General features: G+C 42.6%; 1 protein-coding gene and 1 pseudogene across 2 annotated transcripts in view; both read right to left on the reverse strand.

The window, feature by feature from the left end:
* The window catches only part of NHSL1 (NHS like 1), a 191,603-nt gene that overhangs the window by 143,430 nt on the left and 29,979 nt on the right, over positions 1–18,194 (reverse strand). The gene's annotated exons all lie outside the window — the stretch shown is intronic.
* LOC136637038 (5S ribosomal RNA) lies at positions 13,095–13,214 on the reverse strand (annotated as a pseudogene).

Here is an 18,194-nt window from a genome sequence, read left to right on the forward strand (position 1 = left end):
GTTGTTAGGAACTTTGACCTGCCAGGTGATGCCGAGAATGCGTCGGAGGCAGCGCATGTGGAAAGCATTCCGTTTCCTCTCCTGTTGTGAGTGAAGAGTCCATGACTCGCTGCAGTACAGAAGTGTACTCAGGACGCAAGCTCTGTAGACCTGGATCTTGGTATGTTCCGTCAGCTTCTTGTTGGACCAGACTCTCTTTGTGAGTCTGGAAAACGTGGTAGCTGCTTTACCGATGCGTTTGTTTAGTTCGGTATCGAGAGAAAGAGTGTCAGAGATCGTTGAGCCAAGGTACACAAAGTCATGGACAACCTCCAGTTCATGTGTTTTCTTCATGACCTGTGTTTTCTTCAAGTTACCAATATAAGCAACAATGAATTGTGCGCATTTGTATCAAAGAAACTTGGAAGACTTCTGAAACATGAAACAGGGCTTGATACTATCACAGTAACATGGGCAATGAGCTGTGTTGGGTTTCCATGGACACTGTTAGCTTTGCTGTGAATGGTTGCATCAGTGTTATTGGGTTGGCCACACCAGCATTACTGGAAGGGCTATGCTGGCATGGCATTGCCTGGATAGGCTTAGGATATGACAGATGTCACACTGCCATTTGTACGATGTTGGTATGGTATTGGAATAGGATGAGGCCATAAGAGATTGCATTACAAAACAGGAAGCCCCTTGTTTCACTTTCACATTTGTCATGAACTCACTGGGTAGCTGGGCAGCCCAATCCTGCTGCTGCATCCTGCACGCTTCAGGCAGCCGCCGACTGCTCCTCAGGCAAAAGCACTACTCAATTCAGCGCCAACCAAAAGGTTGACAGTGAATCAAAAGCCTCCATGTTGGGAGGTGAGCCCAATGTGGAGGATTTGGATCTGGTGGCACGTTGCTCCACCGGTCCTGCCTTCCTCCCTCCCCACTCCCTCCTTCGACATGCCTCCTCCCCACCATCTCCCCGCTGCTCGGCAGTCTACGCAAGCACCGTTATTATTTATTACTACAATAAACAATTTTCTATCTTCTAGAGCAGTTTTTCCAGCAATATTGAAAATAAGCCATGATAATATTGCATGAGCATGTACAAAAAAAATTTTATAGTTTGATTTTATAGTTTGAATCTGACTCCAAAATGAAGTACCACAAATTACTGTATTTCAAAATTGGTTTTCCCTTTGTATTGCCAACTCCAGTTGCAAATTGAAAAAAAGCAGGTAAAGTTTTTCAACTATTAAACTGCCATGCAAATGAGTCCTTAAAGAACGAAGAAATCAATCAAAAACAGCATGTTCTTCTAGGAAAACATCATACTGAAAACAATTTCTATTTTCTACTCATACTTCATGTTATAATCTCATCCATCTGGAGTGAATTAAGACAAGAAGCCTGAAACTAATTTGGAACTGCTGTAAATCTGAACTCATTATCTTGAAACTCTGAGCCCAATTTTTAAACCGACTCCTCCTGACAAAAATCTTCATAAAGTAAGTGGGGCTTATGATGGCCATTAAACCCCCACTAGTATAGCTACCAAATGATAAGTGCCTTTTATTCTGGCTTCTCATTATTGCATCATTTATTTTTGATTCACAAAACAACTGTTTCTACTTGTCTAGTTCAGGGGTGTCCAAACTTTTTTGCAGGAGGGCCACATCGTCTCTCTGACACTGTATTGGGGGCCGGTTAAAAAAAAACACAGGCCAACACACATTTTGCTTCCTTAAACGTTACACCAATTCCTGGGTATATTTGGCACCCCAAATATCGGCACCCCAAATTCATATCAAACCACCATAAAGTTTGGGAAAAACTTCTGGCCCTCAATTTTGTAGGCCTATGAAATCGCTGCTCTAGCAGCTGCAAGTAGTGTCAGTCTGGTAAGAGCCATTTTTGTGGAGCAGCTGGGTTGCAAATGTTGCCCAGCACTTTGGCAATTTGAAACAGATTAAACGCCACGTTAACAAAATGAAGAAGCCAGTAGTGGCATCTGTTGTTTCCCTTACTCAAGAACAAGGACTTTTTATCTGGAGAAAGGGGAACTATGGATGTTGCCCACACATTTCTACAAAAATAGGAATGGTATGGCCTGTGCTACTCCTCAGAATTCTTGATGAATTTATAAAGAAAAATAAAAGATATCTGGGGTGAGCAAATGAGAAATTTGACCCCATGGGGAACATTTTCAACCAGTGTAATCAAGTCATTTCTCAAAGATCACAGCAACCAATACGGAAATGTCAGGTGCATGCCGGTGAGTCAATCAATCATTAGGATTGGTCCCCCACTTCTTGTTTCAAACTCAGAATTTTCAGTTGTACAGGTGGAAACTGGATAGAGAAAGAATTGTAGGTCTGTGTAATTAATTTACATTTCAAATTTGAATAAATTTACATAAATGAATATATTAGAGATGTAACATGAATGAATGAAGGTCTCATGATAGCTCAAGGCCTACAAAAGACCTCGCGAAAAGCAAGGCTAGCCTTTCCTTTACTGCCACTGCTGCTTCACAGGTGTGAAACAGCAAGCAGTGGAGGGAGCTCTTGGTCCTCAGCTCGCACAAGAGGTCAAACAGTCGGCCTTCACACTGAGAGTAGTCATGTTGGGCCAGTGTGGGCTCCAGCGAGTCTCTGGAGGGCCAGAGGCTCAGTAGAGACTGGGGGCTCTCTGCGGGTAGGATTAGGGGTCCCTGAGGGTCGCAAATGGCCCCCGGGTCAGGGTTTGGGCATCCCTGGTCTAGTTGGTTGTGTATCCAGAAAAGGTGCAAGATAGTGGTATAAAACTAAAAATGCAATAATTACTTTCTAATCAATCATATCCAAATCAATCCCTCCAAAACAAGACCAAACTAGCACGATGGAAACAAAAATTTTGTCTTTGCCTAGGGCAGTCAGTACCAATTAACTCATAGATCCAATTCCAGTTCCAACTACTTCAGATAACGGATGCCCAACTTGTATTCTAACTCATCCAAATCATCATATTTATATAGTAGTTGGTAAATAAGAGTACGAGGAGCATCATAATGCTGGATCATAGGCAAAACTAGACAGTTATGAAGGAGAAATGAGTTATTGGTGGTACTTGACAGAAATAAAGTATAATGGGCCTAGGATTAGATTACACTAGTTGTGCCCCAGGCAACACCTAAATATGACCTTGAAGTTTTTAGAATGCTATAATCTCAGGGAAAACCTTAAGGTTCCCTTAGAATCTGGAAGGACAAACGAACTGCAGGCACTAAGAGACTCATCATGAGAGACAACAAAGTGCAGATTCAGAGGTTCCTTCTTGTCTTCCCTAGTACCTTATGCCAGAGAGTCAATCAATATACTGCAGTGTTGATGCAAAACTAAGTTTATATGCTCCCTTGATCAAAGCCAATAGAAGCATTTCCTTAGGGGACATACTGTCATGTTCATCAACAGAGTATTATCAAATGCAGACGACAAGGTAACTCACCACATCTAGAGCTTAAAAACTGCTGTTTGATGAAGTTTTATAAATGACTTGATCTCTTGTCAGAAAACAATTTGTACAGGATATTCTAACCTTCTGTGATTCCTTGCTTTACCCTTAGGGATTAATGTCACACACAATAAAAGACCAATATAGCTGTTTATAAGTCTACCGTAACACTACTGTAATACTGTAAAATTACTGTAATAGTAATTTCTCATTTCAGTCATCACAGAACCTGATCTCTAAACCATAATCTGAAAACCAGAAACATACAAGTTAACTTCCCTGCCCCCCCTTCTTTCACATTGTTTGATGTAATCATAGTTTGTTGTGATGTCCAGACTGGGGTTAGCTTCACTGTTGCAGCTAAGCAGTATAAGTGAAACCTGTGAATTTCAATTGCTTTGTAAAGGGTTTAAGAGTACTTCCTGCTTTCTCTACATGTTTTGTTCTATGTATTAAAATACAAAGGAAGACTGCAACAATTCACATCTAGAAAAAGGGTAAATAGAAATCACACACTGTATCAATACTGGCTATGTACCAATGTATGAGGAATTTCCCCCTACTGTTTCCTACACTATCAGAAATGTGAGCTATGTGGAAAATATTTTCACATACTTTGGTTACCCTTAACTGTTCTTAAAAAAAAAAATCAAGCTTGCAGAAGAAATCCTTTATGCTTTTTCTTATTAATGTCATATTCGTTTGTTTTCTGCACCTCCAAGCTTTGTCATACATATCATTGTAATGAGCATATTACATTTATGTATTTTCATCTATCAATTCTTGAACTATTTAATTTACATTTACAAGATATCATTCAAAAGGCCATAGCACTGAAAGTACCATGCGACATGGGCAGCCCGATCCTGGTGCTGCAGCCCCAGCACTGGCACGGGTGTTGCAAACATGCCGTAAAGCATGTTTGTGCCACCTTGGAAGTAACCAGCTCCGGTGAAGAGAGGCCTGCAATGCCCCATCAGCACCACAGTGGGAGCCCTGACCACCAGAGGAGTGCGGGTAAACTCCAAGCAATGTGGGGGCATAGAGAAGGTGGCAGGAGGGTTGGTGGAGGTGGTTCTGGGCAGGGGGAAGGTGGAATGGGGTGGAATGGGCCCAGGAGGGGGTGGGACCAGCAGGGGCATATCCCCAGTGTTTGCTTCAGAAGCCCGACACAAGGCTTCTTGAGTTTGCCCCAGCAAAATAGCTGGCACAGATTCGAGAAGCTCCACTGAGCAGGCAGGGTTTACTTAGGGTAAGGGGATTAACATCCCCATCCTCCGAGGAGATCTCCCATCTTGCTTGCATCCACATAAGGTGCAGTGGCAGCCCTTTAGCACCACTGCTCATATGCTGGATAGGATTGGGCCCTTAAACAGTCATTTTTCTAAGACTTGGCATGTTAATTTTAAAAGCCCCCAAATTCACTGAGCACTCTGTCTGCCTTGCCTAGCCTTCTGGACAGCAAAACCAATAGCAGACAGGACTTCCTTGCTACACAAGCGTACTGTGACACAGAATTAGGGCAACCTAGATCATCTGCTTTGATGTCAAATAAGATAGCAGCACAAAACCTAGGCTAGGCTGAATGGACTTGAGACTCCGAATTTGAAGAAGGAGGACAGAGGAAGAAGTCAGAGATGCCGAGATTTTATGTGAGTATATAAACCAGTGGTATAAAACTCATTTCATATAGCAGGCCAAATTGCTTTCATGGCACCTGCTGTGGGCCGGAAGTGATATCATTAAGAGATGATTAAGCCAGAAATAATCACTTTGTTCTCACATCAACTCATTAGCTACAAATGACAGAAGAGAAAATGTGCAAATATTGATCATATTCTCAAGACATGGGAGAGTCCAATTATCATGTGTGACACACTGTCAGCAGCGCGGCTTCTGTTGAGGTGTCACTTTGCAGCTCAGCAGTTGAGAGATGGTCTGCGACAAGATGCTTCAGCAGAAGCAGCACTACTGTATCCGTGGTCCACGTGATAATTTGGCTCTCATAGAGCCTTGGCAGTGTCTCCCTCTCTCTTGGTCTGCCCCTTTCCCCACAGCATTCCTTGCCTTCTCCTTCTCCATTCCAGAGTCTCAGCAGTCAAGGTGCTGCCAAAAGGGTGACACTGGGACAGCCCAATTATCTTGGGCGCTGGATAAAGAGCTTCCAGGGGCCACATTCAGGCCACAGGCCTTATGTTTTACACCCCCTGGTATAAACATTTCAACTGCATAACTATGAATAACTGAGACAAAATATTGGTTATACATTTCAGAATCTACTTTGTTGCCGTAGATTCTATATATTTTCATTAGAGTAACATGTTTATAAAAAATTACTTTCAAATTATACAGGCATTTCTCCCACATCCAATTGGAAAATTCCATGTCCAATGGAATTTTATTGCTTTCTTGGAAATCAAAGCCTCCTGTCTTCTTAAAGTCTCTCACAGTGATCCCACAGGCTTTATGCAATTTTCTAGATTCTTGGCACATGGCCAGCGTATCTGATTTATTTCTAACATGATCAAAGTAGACATCCCTAAATGTTAAGGTCAATTTCTAGTTTTGTAAAGATAGAAAATTGAGTTTCAGCACTACATCTGAAAAGCAAAATCAACAGAATTAAAGTGAAAGACAGAAAGGGAAGAACATGGGTGACTTTTCACACACACAGAATAAATTGATTTTCTAGTTACTTTAAACCTGACTCATAAATTAAAAGTCACTGTAGTATCTGTAAAATGGAAGATATTCCATTTTGTTCTAAAAGGTGATCTGTTAAAGCATATTCAAACTTGTTGATTCACACCCAAAAGCAGGTGTGCTCTTCAGAATTCTTGCAAACTATAAATAGCGGGGGGGGGGCACAGTGCCATAGTTCCATTGTCCACTAATTTAATGGTTAAGAGAGCAGAACGCATACAAGGGCTAAGCGTTGCCGATTCCTTTCCACCCACAAAACAGGTATCAATTTGCAGTAAAATAAAGACAAATAAACCCTTTAAGATTTTTTTTAAGTGTCCCTGAGGCTCTTTCAAAAAACTGGCAGCCCAGTCCTAAAGCTGATGACCCCACCAGGTGCGTCAAAATGGCTACTGCTGCATCCTGTAGCACTGCGAGGCCACCACTCAGGGGAAGGGAACTTTTGTCCCCTTCCCCCAGGGAAAGCCCCAAGCCCCGCAATGGGACTTCTCAAGTTTGTGCTGGTCATTTTGCCGGCACAGACTTGAAGGACTCAATGTTGGATCTTTAGGTCCAACACAGAAATAGATCTTTATGTTGGATCTTTAGTTTGAAGAGACACTTTGCCAACAGTCCGAGGCTAAGAGGCAAAGAAGGAAGGCCCATAGCCAGGGAGACAGACCAGGGACAGACTGCACTTGCTCCCGGTGTGGAAGGGATTGTCACTCCCGGATTGGCCTTTTCAGCCACACTAGACGCTGTGCCAGAACCACCTTTCAGAGCGCGATAACATAGTCTTTCGAGACTGAAGGTTGCCAATACAATACAGGTCCAACACAGAGTTCAGGATCCAGTGGAGCAGTAAACTTTATCTTACTAAGCTTATTCAGACATACAGTACAAGCCTATGTACATCTACATAGAATGTAGATGCCCAGTGAGTTCAATGGGATTTACTCCCAGGTAAGTGTGTATAGGATTGCAGCCTATATTCAGTCTTTATGTGTATGAAGATGATTCAATATAATATTAGAGCTGCCAAGAATTCTTTCTTCAAAGGACAGTCTTCAAATGGGCATTTAGAAGCCAGTAGATTAAACATCTGAGAGACCTGAAATAGAATATATAGCAGCAACAGCATGAGTGCACAATATCTACAGCATCCTGGAGTTCATATTCTGTCATTTTTCCAAAATTAATAAACCAGGATTATTCTGCACTTCACACACATTTGGAAACTGGCCAAATATCAACATTTTTGCCAAATAAAACAAATATTACAAAATCCATGTATGCTTACACAAAGTATAAGCACATGTACAAACAAATATGCATATGGAATATTTCTGAAATACCACTTTTTCAACATGTGCAAAATTAACACCTCTGCATACTTGCCAGCTAACTGATGGAATAGTGTAAGCTTGAATTGCAGTAAAAATGCCTGATATTCTCTCTTTCATTTAGAAATTCTTACCTGATCAAGGATTGTTTATTTTAGGACAAGAGAATCAGTAGGTTTCTGTTTCAGTTATTCCAGAATTTGATACTTGAATGCATGCAATTGGAAGGATGTTTTGATTCCAAAAGCAAATGTTTAATTTATTAACACCAGTTTAGTTTTAATGATTTACAGCATTCTTTCAAGTCATGTGTCAGAATTCATAATGCAGAAACTAAAGATGTTTGAGATCCACTCCCCTCCTGATTTTAGCCATGCACTCATATCCGGTTCCCATCATCCTGCCCAGCACTGTCAACTCTGACTGACTGAAGCTATTCTTATTTATACTGAATTTACTAAATATTTATTTATATTTATTTTCTTCAATATGATGCACATTCCTGGAGGCCACACTAAAATCTAAAGGCAGCTTTCAGTAGTCCACTGAAGATTGATGGGGATTCCATAAGGCTTCAGGCAAATCATGGGGGTGGGTGGTGGGTGGGGAGCAATCCGAATTATGTCACAGTTAAGCCTGACAAAAAAAAAAACCAGGATCAGGCTTTGGACAAAGGAAGAGAGTGAGTCACCAGATGCAGAGAATAGTGGATGCCCCATGATGTCCTTAAGTGCAGCTCTATGTTTTGTGTATATATTGTTTTGCCAAATTCCTGTTCTAAACTTGGCCTAGAAAACTTATGCCCACTTCAAGCTAATTAGCCCCCTTGGCCTGGCTTGCCTGTAGGGCTGCAGGTCCTTCCTTCCAGACCTCCAAGCAGCAGTTCTTCTAGGTACAGCAGCAGCTCTCCACCACTCAGCAGTCTCTGTTTGGTTGGTCCATTAGCTAGTTCATTAGTCAGTATGCCAATTTGTTGTCCGTCCGCCAGTGTCAGTTCATTACTGTGTGTGTGTCAGTTCGTTAATCTATTAGCCAAGTTGTTCCCAAACTTTTAGCACCAGGACCCACTTTTTAGAATGAGAATCTGTTGGGACCCACCAGAAGCTATAGCATGACCAGAAGTGACATCAAGCAGGAAAATTTTTAACAATCCTAGGCTGCAATCCTAACCACACTTACCCAAGAGTAAGTCCCATTTACTGTCACTGTTAAAAGCATATACATAGTAGCCTGTTAAAAGTACAGATCTGTAACATTTCCCCAAATGCAGTCACATACTATTGTAGTATCAAGTCTGATATCTTAAAAATAAAATATTGAAATGAATGGGGACCCACCAGGAATTGGCTCACAACTCACATAGTGGGTCCTGAACCAGTCTGAGAAACATTGCATTAGCCAGTTCGCTAATCTACTCACAATCCCTGACACTGGGTTGCACACTGAGAACATCTTAGAGAGGACTAATGTCCTTTCTATCCTTTCTCAGACACCTTGAGGATTGCAGGAGAAGAACCAATATATTTTCAAATTTCCCCCCCCCCCCCCAAAAAGAGAAACTAGGCTCAGTTCTCCCATTCCAAGTGGTTTGGGGTAACAGGTTTGCCAGTTTTGCAAACACAGGCAGAATTAGTCCTGACTTTGAGAGGATGGCTTCCTTGATAGATGATCCAGTGGGCAATGGGTGTAATAGAAATGCACAAGATCCCTTGAGGAGATAGGGTGCGGTTTCAACAGTGGCCTCTTGCTCTGTCAGGCAAGCATGGGGTTAACACAAGGGCCTTAGATTGCAGTGAGTGCGCTGCACAGCTGCAGCCACCTGAAGGCAATAGGGCCCTCAGGGATAAAAACAGCACCTGCAGGAAGGAAAAGAGGGATGGGTAGTAGAAGGAGGAAAACTTGAAGGAACTGAACTGAACTGAAGGATTAATGGACTGAGGAATTAATGGCTGATGGACTACTGGAACTACTGATGGACTAACCGACGAAGGGCGCAATCCTAACCCACTTTCCTGCACTGGCATAGCTGTGCCAGTGGGATATGCGCTGCATCCTGCAATTGGGTGGCACTGATGGAGTCCTCCTCAAAGCAAGGGAATGTTTGTTCCCTTACCTTGGAGCTGCATTGACCTTATGTCACTGCTGGAAAATGGTTTAGGATTGCAGCCTAAAGGACAGATGGATGAATAGACTTTGGAGACTGCTGGAACAGAGATTGCTGGAGACACTGGAGATTGGTGTGTGGCTGCCACACCCAAGACCTGCTGAGGACCAAGGTGTTGCTGTAGTGGCTGGAGGAGCTGCTGGCAGGAAAGAAGAGGAAGGAGGATCCCTGCAGGTTGAATAGGCGAGCTACCCTGGTGGTGGGGTCCAGTAGTGCAGAACTAGGGTCATTGTTGGGGAAAGAAGGGGTGCTAATTAGCTTAAAGTGGGCATAATTCTTTAAATGAAGCTTGGGCTGGGCATCTGGCAAAACAATGGGTGAAAGAAAACTTTTCATTTCCTTCTGCTCCTCTATGTTCATCACTGAGGGTTAAACTAGACAGGACAGTTTTAAAGAAACCTGTTTAATCCCATATTGGGAGTACTATTTTTCCTCCTATCAAAAGATCCAGACTGGAACTGCAGCACAGTTGGGAGGGGACGGGGAAGGAAACCTTTCCCCACATTGTTTTCCTGATACAAACTGCCCCCAAAGTCAGATATTATTTCCTGTGAAAGGTAAGTTGGTTTTGGAGCGCTTCTTATCCACAAGAGCAAATTTTTGGGACTCACTATGGGGAGAATGCAGGAGGAAAATCACCTTCTGTGAGCAGGGTTCTGCTTGTGTTGCTCTGGATTCAACCCAATAGTTGTAAGTAATGTTTAAATTTATATCATCATTTCTTTTAACAGAAATTTAAAAGTTGGAATTACAATATCTAAATGGCAAGTGCTTTTTCCATGCACAGGAGAATTACATTAACGTTTTATATTGCACAGAAATTTATGAAAGTACACCAACTACATTAAGAAGGCTCAAAACCAAAAAGGAAATTTTTGAAACCCCAAACGTTGATTTATTTTGTACTTCAGAACAATTTTTAGTGGATCAGCAACAAATGTCAAAAGCATGTCAAATCTTCAAGAGGTATCTTTAACACATAACATGTTTTTGGCAATAAGACTGAAGTCATCCAACAGAAAGGCTCAAATCATCACATAGTTTAATTTTTTCTTAATTAATTGGAATGGAAGAGTACTTTGAAGAAGGCAAGCAACACACACCAAGTATTTTGTAGCTTGTTTACAAAAGTTCCAAAATACTGTAGTGCATTTTCTAAGTTACATGTGTATTGTTGGCAGAATTGTTTGAATTTGGGGAAGGGAAAGTGCCCAATACTTCCAAGTTCTGATCCACTTCCATTCTGGACATGAATACTTTCCTTGTGGATATGAACATTTTCAAAACATCTAAAAACAGATTTGGAAAAGGCATGTCTGCTACATCTCTCAGGTACAAAGGAAGCCGAGTATCTTGACTTCAGCTTTCCTTTCCTTCCTCATTCTCCCTCCATATACACAATACATACAGACTCTATACAGGAACCTACATCCTCCCAAGTCTTCCTGTGTTCAAAAAAAACAACAACATTGTTTTTCAGATGCTTGTCTGTTAGAGGCTACAGTAGTGCCGGGCAACTTGTTCACTTCAACAGATCATTCATAGACAAGGATTTACAAAATTAAAATGATTTATTCAAAACTTACAGAAAACAATAAATGTGTTCCTGCATTAAACCAGTGAAAACAATGCCTGAGGCCTCATATATATGGCTAGCTATATGAGCTATTACTCATCTCTGAACTATGCCTGTTCAGAGACTCTTTCTAAGTACATAAGCATTAAATTAGAAAGTGCATGGAGGCTTACAAAGATCAAAACTAGATATCAGGATAAACACACAGCAATAATAAAAAATGGCAGCTGCATGTCTAGATCTCCCTAGAGCAGTGCATTCCAAACTCCTACAAGGGAGTTGGGAGCACAGTAAGTTGTTGTTGTGGGGGAGGGGCTATAATATCAACACGATCCCCAGGATAGTGCTGCTGAGGATGGGAGACAGGTTTTTTTACTTACCTGCAGCTAGTGCTGCAGTCCTGGGGTGTCCAGGGAACCCACCATAGCACTCCCTCTCCCTGCAAAAGTGTAAAAATATAAAAAGAAAAGAGGGCACTTCTGGTTTTGTTGCAAAAACCAGAAGTTCCCTTTTCTCTTTACACTTTTGCTGGCACAGGTAGCCCTGTGGAGGGTTTCCTGGACCCCCAAGGACTGCAGCTTTGAAAACCCCCTTCCCACCCCTGACAGCAGCATGATCCTGGGGATCACATTGCTGTCTTCCCCCCCTCCCCGCCCCTAAAAGGGACATTGGCCAGTGCTTCCCAGGCTGGTGGATCACTAGTTTAGGAACAACTGCCCTAGAGGGAGGTGGACTGGGGGCAGTATCAACGGCACTCAAGTGTGCCAATATCCTAACCCCATCCATTTCCCTTACCACTGCTGTTACATGCTTTTGACTTTCACCTTCTAAACAGCAGGCATAGATCTGAATAGGGCTCAGACGGCAGCAGTGGAGGCTTTCAGACGCTGCTCAGACGGCAGCAGTAGAGGAGAAAGTACACTTACCCCGAGGAGACTGTTTCAACTGCCCTCCTCCCATGGATGCAGTGCGTGTTCCATTGGCGTGGCTATACCAGTGGGGGGGATTTCAGAAGGACTGGTCCGTTTGTGAGATATAGCTGGGTGTCATGTATGTACTGATGACACCTCAACCCAGGGAACCTCTCCCAGTGGTTTCATAGAAATTTTAAACAGCATAGTAAACAAAGGGAACCTATGACACCCAAAGACTACAGGCCATGGGGCTGGTCTCCTAGCAATACCATCTGCACCCTCTCCCACAGCAGAACTGAAACAATTACAACACTGAGCCTCCTAATCCCAACCCTGAGAGGAAATCCAGAAGAATACAATAGTCAGTAGTATTTATCGCCACAGACCCAGCAGAACTCCCCCACCTATTTCATGTCATAGATCAGGGGTGCCCAAACCCCGGCCCTGGGGCCACTTGCTGCCCTCGAGGACTCCCAATGCAGCCCTCAGGGAGACCCCAGTCTCCAATGAGCCTCTGGCCCTCTGGAGACTTGCTGGAGCCCATGCTGGCCCAACGCAACTGCTCTCAGCGTGAGGGCGACTGTTTGACCTCTCGCATCAGCTGTGGGATGAGGCCTCCTTCCACTGCTTGCTGTTTCATGTCTCTGATGCAGCAAAGGAAAGGCCAGCCTTGCTTTTTGCAAGACCTTTTATACGCCTTGAGCTATTGCAAGACCTTCATGCATTCATATAAGCATCGTTAGTATATTCATTTATATAAATTTATTCAGATTTTAAATGTAAATTAATTCTTTTTCCCCCCCGGCCCCTGACACAGTGTCAGAGAGATGATGTGGCCCTCCTGCCAAAAACTTTGGACACCCCTGTCATAGATCATCAATCAGGACGATAAAGGCAGTTTCAGTCCTGAAATGGTTGGCAACCTTCAGTCTTGAAAGACTCTGGTAAGCCTACAGCACCCAGTATTCCCAGGCGGTCTCCCATCCAAGTACAAACCAGGCCTGACCCTGCTTAGCTTCCAAGATCAGAGGAGATTGGGCATGTGCAGGGTAACAGTTGCTGTCAACTGAAACTATTATTACATTTACAGTACCAACGTACACGGCCAAATCGCTCTGAGCATGCTGGAAGTAACTGTGGTGACATCATCACATCACCGCAATTACTTCCAGATAATTACAGCATCTTAAGGCATGACCCCAGGTGCAAGAAGACCCAGCTGTCCTGATAAGACCATTTCACTGCATGGATGGGCCAGCCCTGCCAAGAGGAAGCCTGAAGCATAAGAGGCAACAAGGAAGAAAGAGTTAAGTCATTGCAGCAGGACGCCTTTGGATATTTGAGAGTGGTAGAGTTGAAAAATAAAGGCGAAGTGTAGTAATATGATGACCAAGAGGTAGGGAGTGGCAAGAGGGGCTTTGGAGGGCTTGGGCTGAACCAAGAAAGCTAATGAAGGAATAAAAATGAATTACATAACTATAGTGTTACATAAACATGCTATAAACATGAATTACATAACTAAGAAGGAAGATTGCTATGATGTCCCAAGCATTTTTTTAAAGCTATAATCCTTTAAAAAAGATCAATTTGGCTAAGCTAGCCCTCATTAAAGGTTCTTTTAAAATCACACTGACAAAAAAAGGCATCACTGTGAGATTCTAGGACAGCCATTCCCAAATTAGCCATTTCCACTGATGACACATTTGATTTCCGCTGTGGGAACAGTCTACTGTACTGTACAGAAAAGTAAGCTTTCCTACCATTCCATAGATTTCCTATAGATGCTAAGGAATGTTCTTATTTTGCCCCTAGTTTTAACATTTAAAACTGGAAAGCAGCTTACTTGTTCAGCAGTGCCAATAGGTTCAATGGAATTTAAATTAATAACCCCACCTGGGATTACAACTATAGAGTATGTGTAGTAGTTGAGTTGTAATTCAAAAGACTTTCAACAGCCTCTGAAACAACGACTGTAAGATAAGAAATAATGGTGCTCTGCAAGAGCAAACAAACCAACAAGCATATAGGTCCTCAGTACAATAAATTTAAAGAACCACTCAGCTATAACCAATGTTAAGTCTAGGGTGCCACAACCATTCTACTATATATCTAAATTGTGTGCAACTGACAGGGTGTCTCCTCTACATGACAGACAACCTGAATGCATTTTAGTTGTTACTCAGTTTCCTGTTTTTGGTAAGGACTCCATGAAGCAAATATTTAGCACTAGGCCACAAGCCAGGCAAGCAACAGAAATGTTTTATACTTTTGCCAAGATTTCTTGCCTTCTTTTTAAAATGAAAATCGTGACAATTATGTTGATGCCACCTTCTGAATTAGATGTGCCTCTAGAAGACAAGAGCCTATTTTGGGCATCCAATACGCTATTTCACAAGCACATTCACTTATTTTTAAAAGGCAGCTTACGTACTGATTTAAAGGCTAATGTTCTTGTCTAAAAACATTCGGAACTAGTCAACCCGCAGAGATTTTCAGGCAGTAATCTTGAAATGTCAGTTGAATGTGAGATAGAAGTATTCAGTACAGGAAGAAATCTACTGATGCTTTCAAAAATACAGTTATTGTTTCTTTGTCTGCTCTCTTGCTTTTGCAATTATGCATTTAGACAACTTGCTCTTCTAATCCTTAACAGGGTCAGCATTTTAAAAAACACTCTCAAACAAGTAAAGCTTCATTTGGAAATAATAAAAACCCAGCAATCCCACTCCTCATGCTGCTCCACATCCTGTTGATTCTTCGCCTTCCTTGCAATACACTTCCACAGTATGGCTATTGGTAAAAGTGCGAAAGGCCAGCGAAGCTGGGAAGATTTAAGTGAAGATTTATCTACCACAGGTACCCCACCACACAACTGTGCTTCTATTTCTCTAACCCATCCGTCACCATATTAACAAAAACAGCCTCCCTAAATCTAAATACTTATACTATAAAACAGGGGAGGGTAAGCAATAAACATTACAGAAGAAGGAACTTCAGAATTCACTTGAATTCTTTTTAATGCAATACACAAAAATTCTAAAGCCCTATGGCACTTTGAATCTAAGAGTATAACACATAGCTACCTGGATCCAAACTCATTATTACTGAAAAGGCAGATGACCCAAATCACCAGACAAAGAAGCACAGTAAGGACTGCTCAAGTTATCTCAGATTGAAGTAATAGATCGTCACCTCTCTTCCTATTCTTTGCAGTTGCAGAAACAATAGCCTGATTTACATAGTCAAACTCTTCTGTAGAATGACTATTTCAACTTAATAGTTAAAGAAATTCAAAATGGGATATTCTTCAGGCTCTGTATAAGTTTTCTGAGTAGAATTTAATGTAGGTTAGCCTAAATGCTATAATAATCTGTAATCTTCAATGCTGTTATAATTGTCTGCCGAAAGATTGGGCTGCAATCCTATACGCATTTTCCTCTCTCAGGAGAGAGATCTTGGGGTGGTGGTGGACAGGTCGATGAAAGTGTCGATCCAATGTGCGGCGGCAGTGAAGAAGGCCAATTCTATGCTTGGGATCATTAGGAAGGGTATTGAGAACAAAACGGCTAGTATTATAATGCCGTTGTACAAATCTATGGTAAGGCCACACCTGGAGTATTGTGTCCAGTTCTGGTCGCCGCATCTCAAAAAAGACATAGTGGAAATGGAAAAGGTGCAAAAGAGAGCGACTAAGATGATTACAGGGCTGGGGCACCTTCCTTATGAGGAAAGGCTACGGCGTTTGGGCCTCTTCAGCCTAGAAAAGAGACGCTTGAGGGGGGACATGATTGAGACATACAAAATTATGCAGGGGATGGACAGAGTGGATAGGGAGATGCTCTTTACACTCTCACATAATACCAGAACCAGGGGACATCCACTAAAATTGAGTGTTGGGAGAGTTAGGACAGACAAAAGAAAATATTTCTTTACTCAGCGCGTGGTCGGTCTGTGGAACTCCTTGCCACAGGATGTGGTGCTGGCGTCTAGCCTAGACGCCTTTAAAAGGGGATTGGACGAGTTTCTGGAGGAAAAATCCATTATGGGGTACAAGCCATGATGTGTATGCGCAACCTCCTGATTTTAGGAATGGGTTAAGTCAGAATGCCAGATGTAGGGGAGGGCACCAGGATGAGGTCTCTTGTTATCTGATGTGCTCCCTGGGGCATTTGGTGGGCCGCTGTGAGATACAGGAAGCTGGACTAGATGGGCCTATGGCCTGATCCAGTGGGGCTGTTCTTATGTTCCTGGAAGTGAGCATAATGGAACTTATTTCTGTATAAGATTGTACTGTTAGAGTCGTAAATATACATTCATGGAGTCCAATCTAAATTTAGAGTTGTGCCCCGGTATCCACAGGGTTCCATTCCAGAACACCCAGCAGTTAAGCGAAACAGTGGATAGCAGGGAACATCCCCCACTCACTGAGGGCTTCCCCAGGCCTCCTAATGCTTTATAAAGCATGAAAAATGTCACCTCCAGTTTTTTGGAAAATACAAAAACCAGAAGTTGTGAGGGGGTTTTTTGGAGGGGATGCCACTCTTTTCATCATTTTGAGCCCAGCAGAGGCCACAGGTGGATGTGCATGACCTCTGCTGGGCCCAGAGGACCCTCCAGAGGCTCTCCTCATCTCCGGGGGCGATCAGGGGGCGCAGACTTGATCCACAGATAAGCAAAACTGTGGATATGGGATCCACAGATATGGGAACCTCCTGTATACTGTCAAGTCTGTCTTACTGAGTTTAGCTAGACTTTATGCCACCTATCCATCCTTGGGATTAAAACCTTAATGATACCTTTAAACACCTCAGACACTGTTTGCTCCATGCAGAAACAGACATTCTTAAGAAATACACAAATTTGTAGTCATATTTCTCTAAAAATGGGCCAAGTATTTCTCATAATAAACAACCAATAGCCATTTAATAGTAAAAGAAAGTTGATTTACTACCTCTTAAAACTATAGTTAAATAATTGGTGTCTTTATAGTCTTTATTCTAGATGACAATAAAAAAAAAGTCTCTCACTCGTTCAGTCTCCAGAATTTATAGCCTGGACTATTCATCTCATCCTGGAAATAGCTGCAGGAGAGAAGAGAAAATCTTCTCTAATGCTTTGTGTGGTTTTGGTGCAAAGAATTACAAGAAACATTAATTAAATTTACAAGAACCAACAAGAAAAGTGCCTGAACCAGAATAACTAACAAACCTAGCACTACAGAATTGTACAATGAACTCTGATTGACCAGAGAGTCTTTAACATAGAACTGAAATGGTTGTTTGTTAATTATTTCATCACCCTAATTAGAATTACAAGTGATCAAATAGTTCAGTTACTAAGTTCCAAACAACACAGTCCTGGAACGAGCTGGAATCCCTAGCATGTATGCACTGCTGAAACAGAGACGCCTGCGTTGGCTCGGTCATGTTGTGAGAATGGATAATGGCCGGATCCCAAAGGATCTCCTCTATGGAGAACTCGTGCAAGGAAAGCGCCCTACAGGTAGACCACAGCTGCGATACAAGGACATCTGCAAGAGGGATCTGAAGGCCTTAGGAGTGGACCTCAACAGGTGGGAAACCCTGGCCTCTGAGCGGCCCACTTGGAGGCAGGCTGTGCAGCATGGCCTTTCCCAGTTTGAAGAGACACTTGGCCAACAGTCTGAGGCAAAGAGTCAAAGAAGGAAGGCCCATAGCCACGGAGACAGACCAGGGACAGACTGCGGAAGGTGTGGAAGGGATTGTCACTCCCAAATTGGCCTTTTCAGCCACAGTAGATGCTGTTCCAGAACCACCATTCAGAGCGCGATACCATAGTCTTTTGAGACTGAAGGTTGCCAACACAGGATATGAGGGTGCAGAAAAGGGGAAAAAAATCTTTTTTACTTACCTTCCCATGAGCTGCCAATTTAGCTAGCATAAGTCTGGCATAAGCCACCTTGGGTGCTCTTCGGGGAGAAAGGTGGATTACAAATCCAGGAAAAAATAATAATAATGATAAGATGCTCAGGGGGTGTGTCAGGCCAGGAAAAGGGGGACAGGATCCCA

This window comes from Tiliqua scincoides, chromosome 1, assembly GCF_035046505.1.
Source record: "Tiliqua scincoides isolate rTilSci1 chromosome 1, rTilSci1.hap2, whole genome shotgun sequence".
Lineage (NCBI taxonomy): Eukaryota > Metazoa > Chordata > Lepidosauria > Squamata > Scincidae > Tiliqua > Tiliqua scincoides.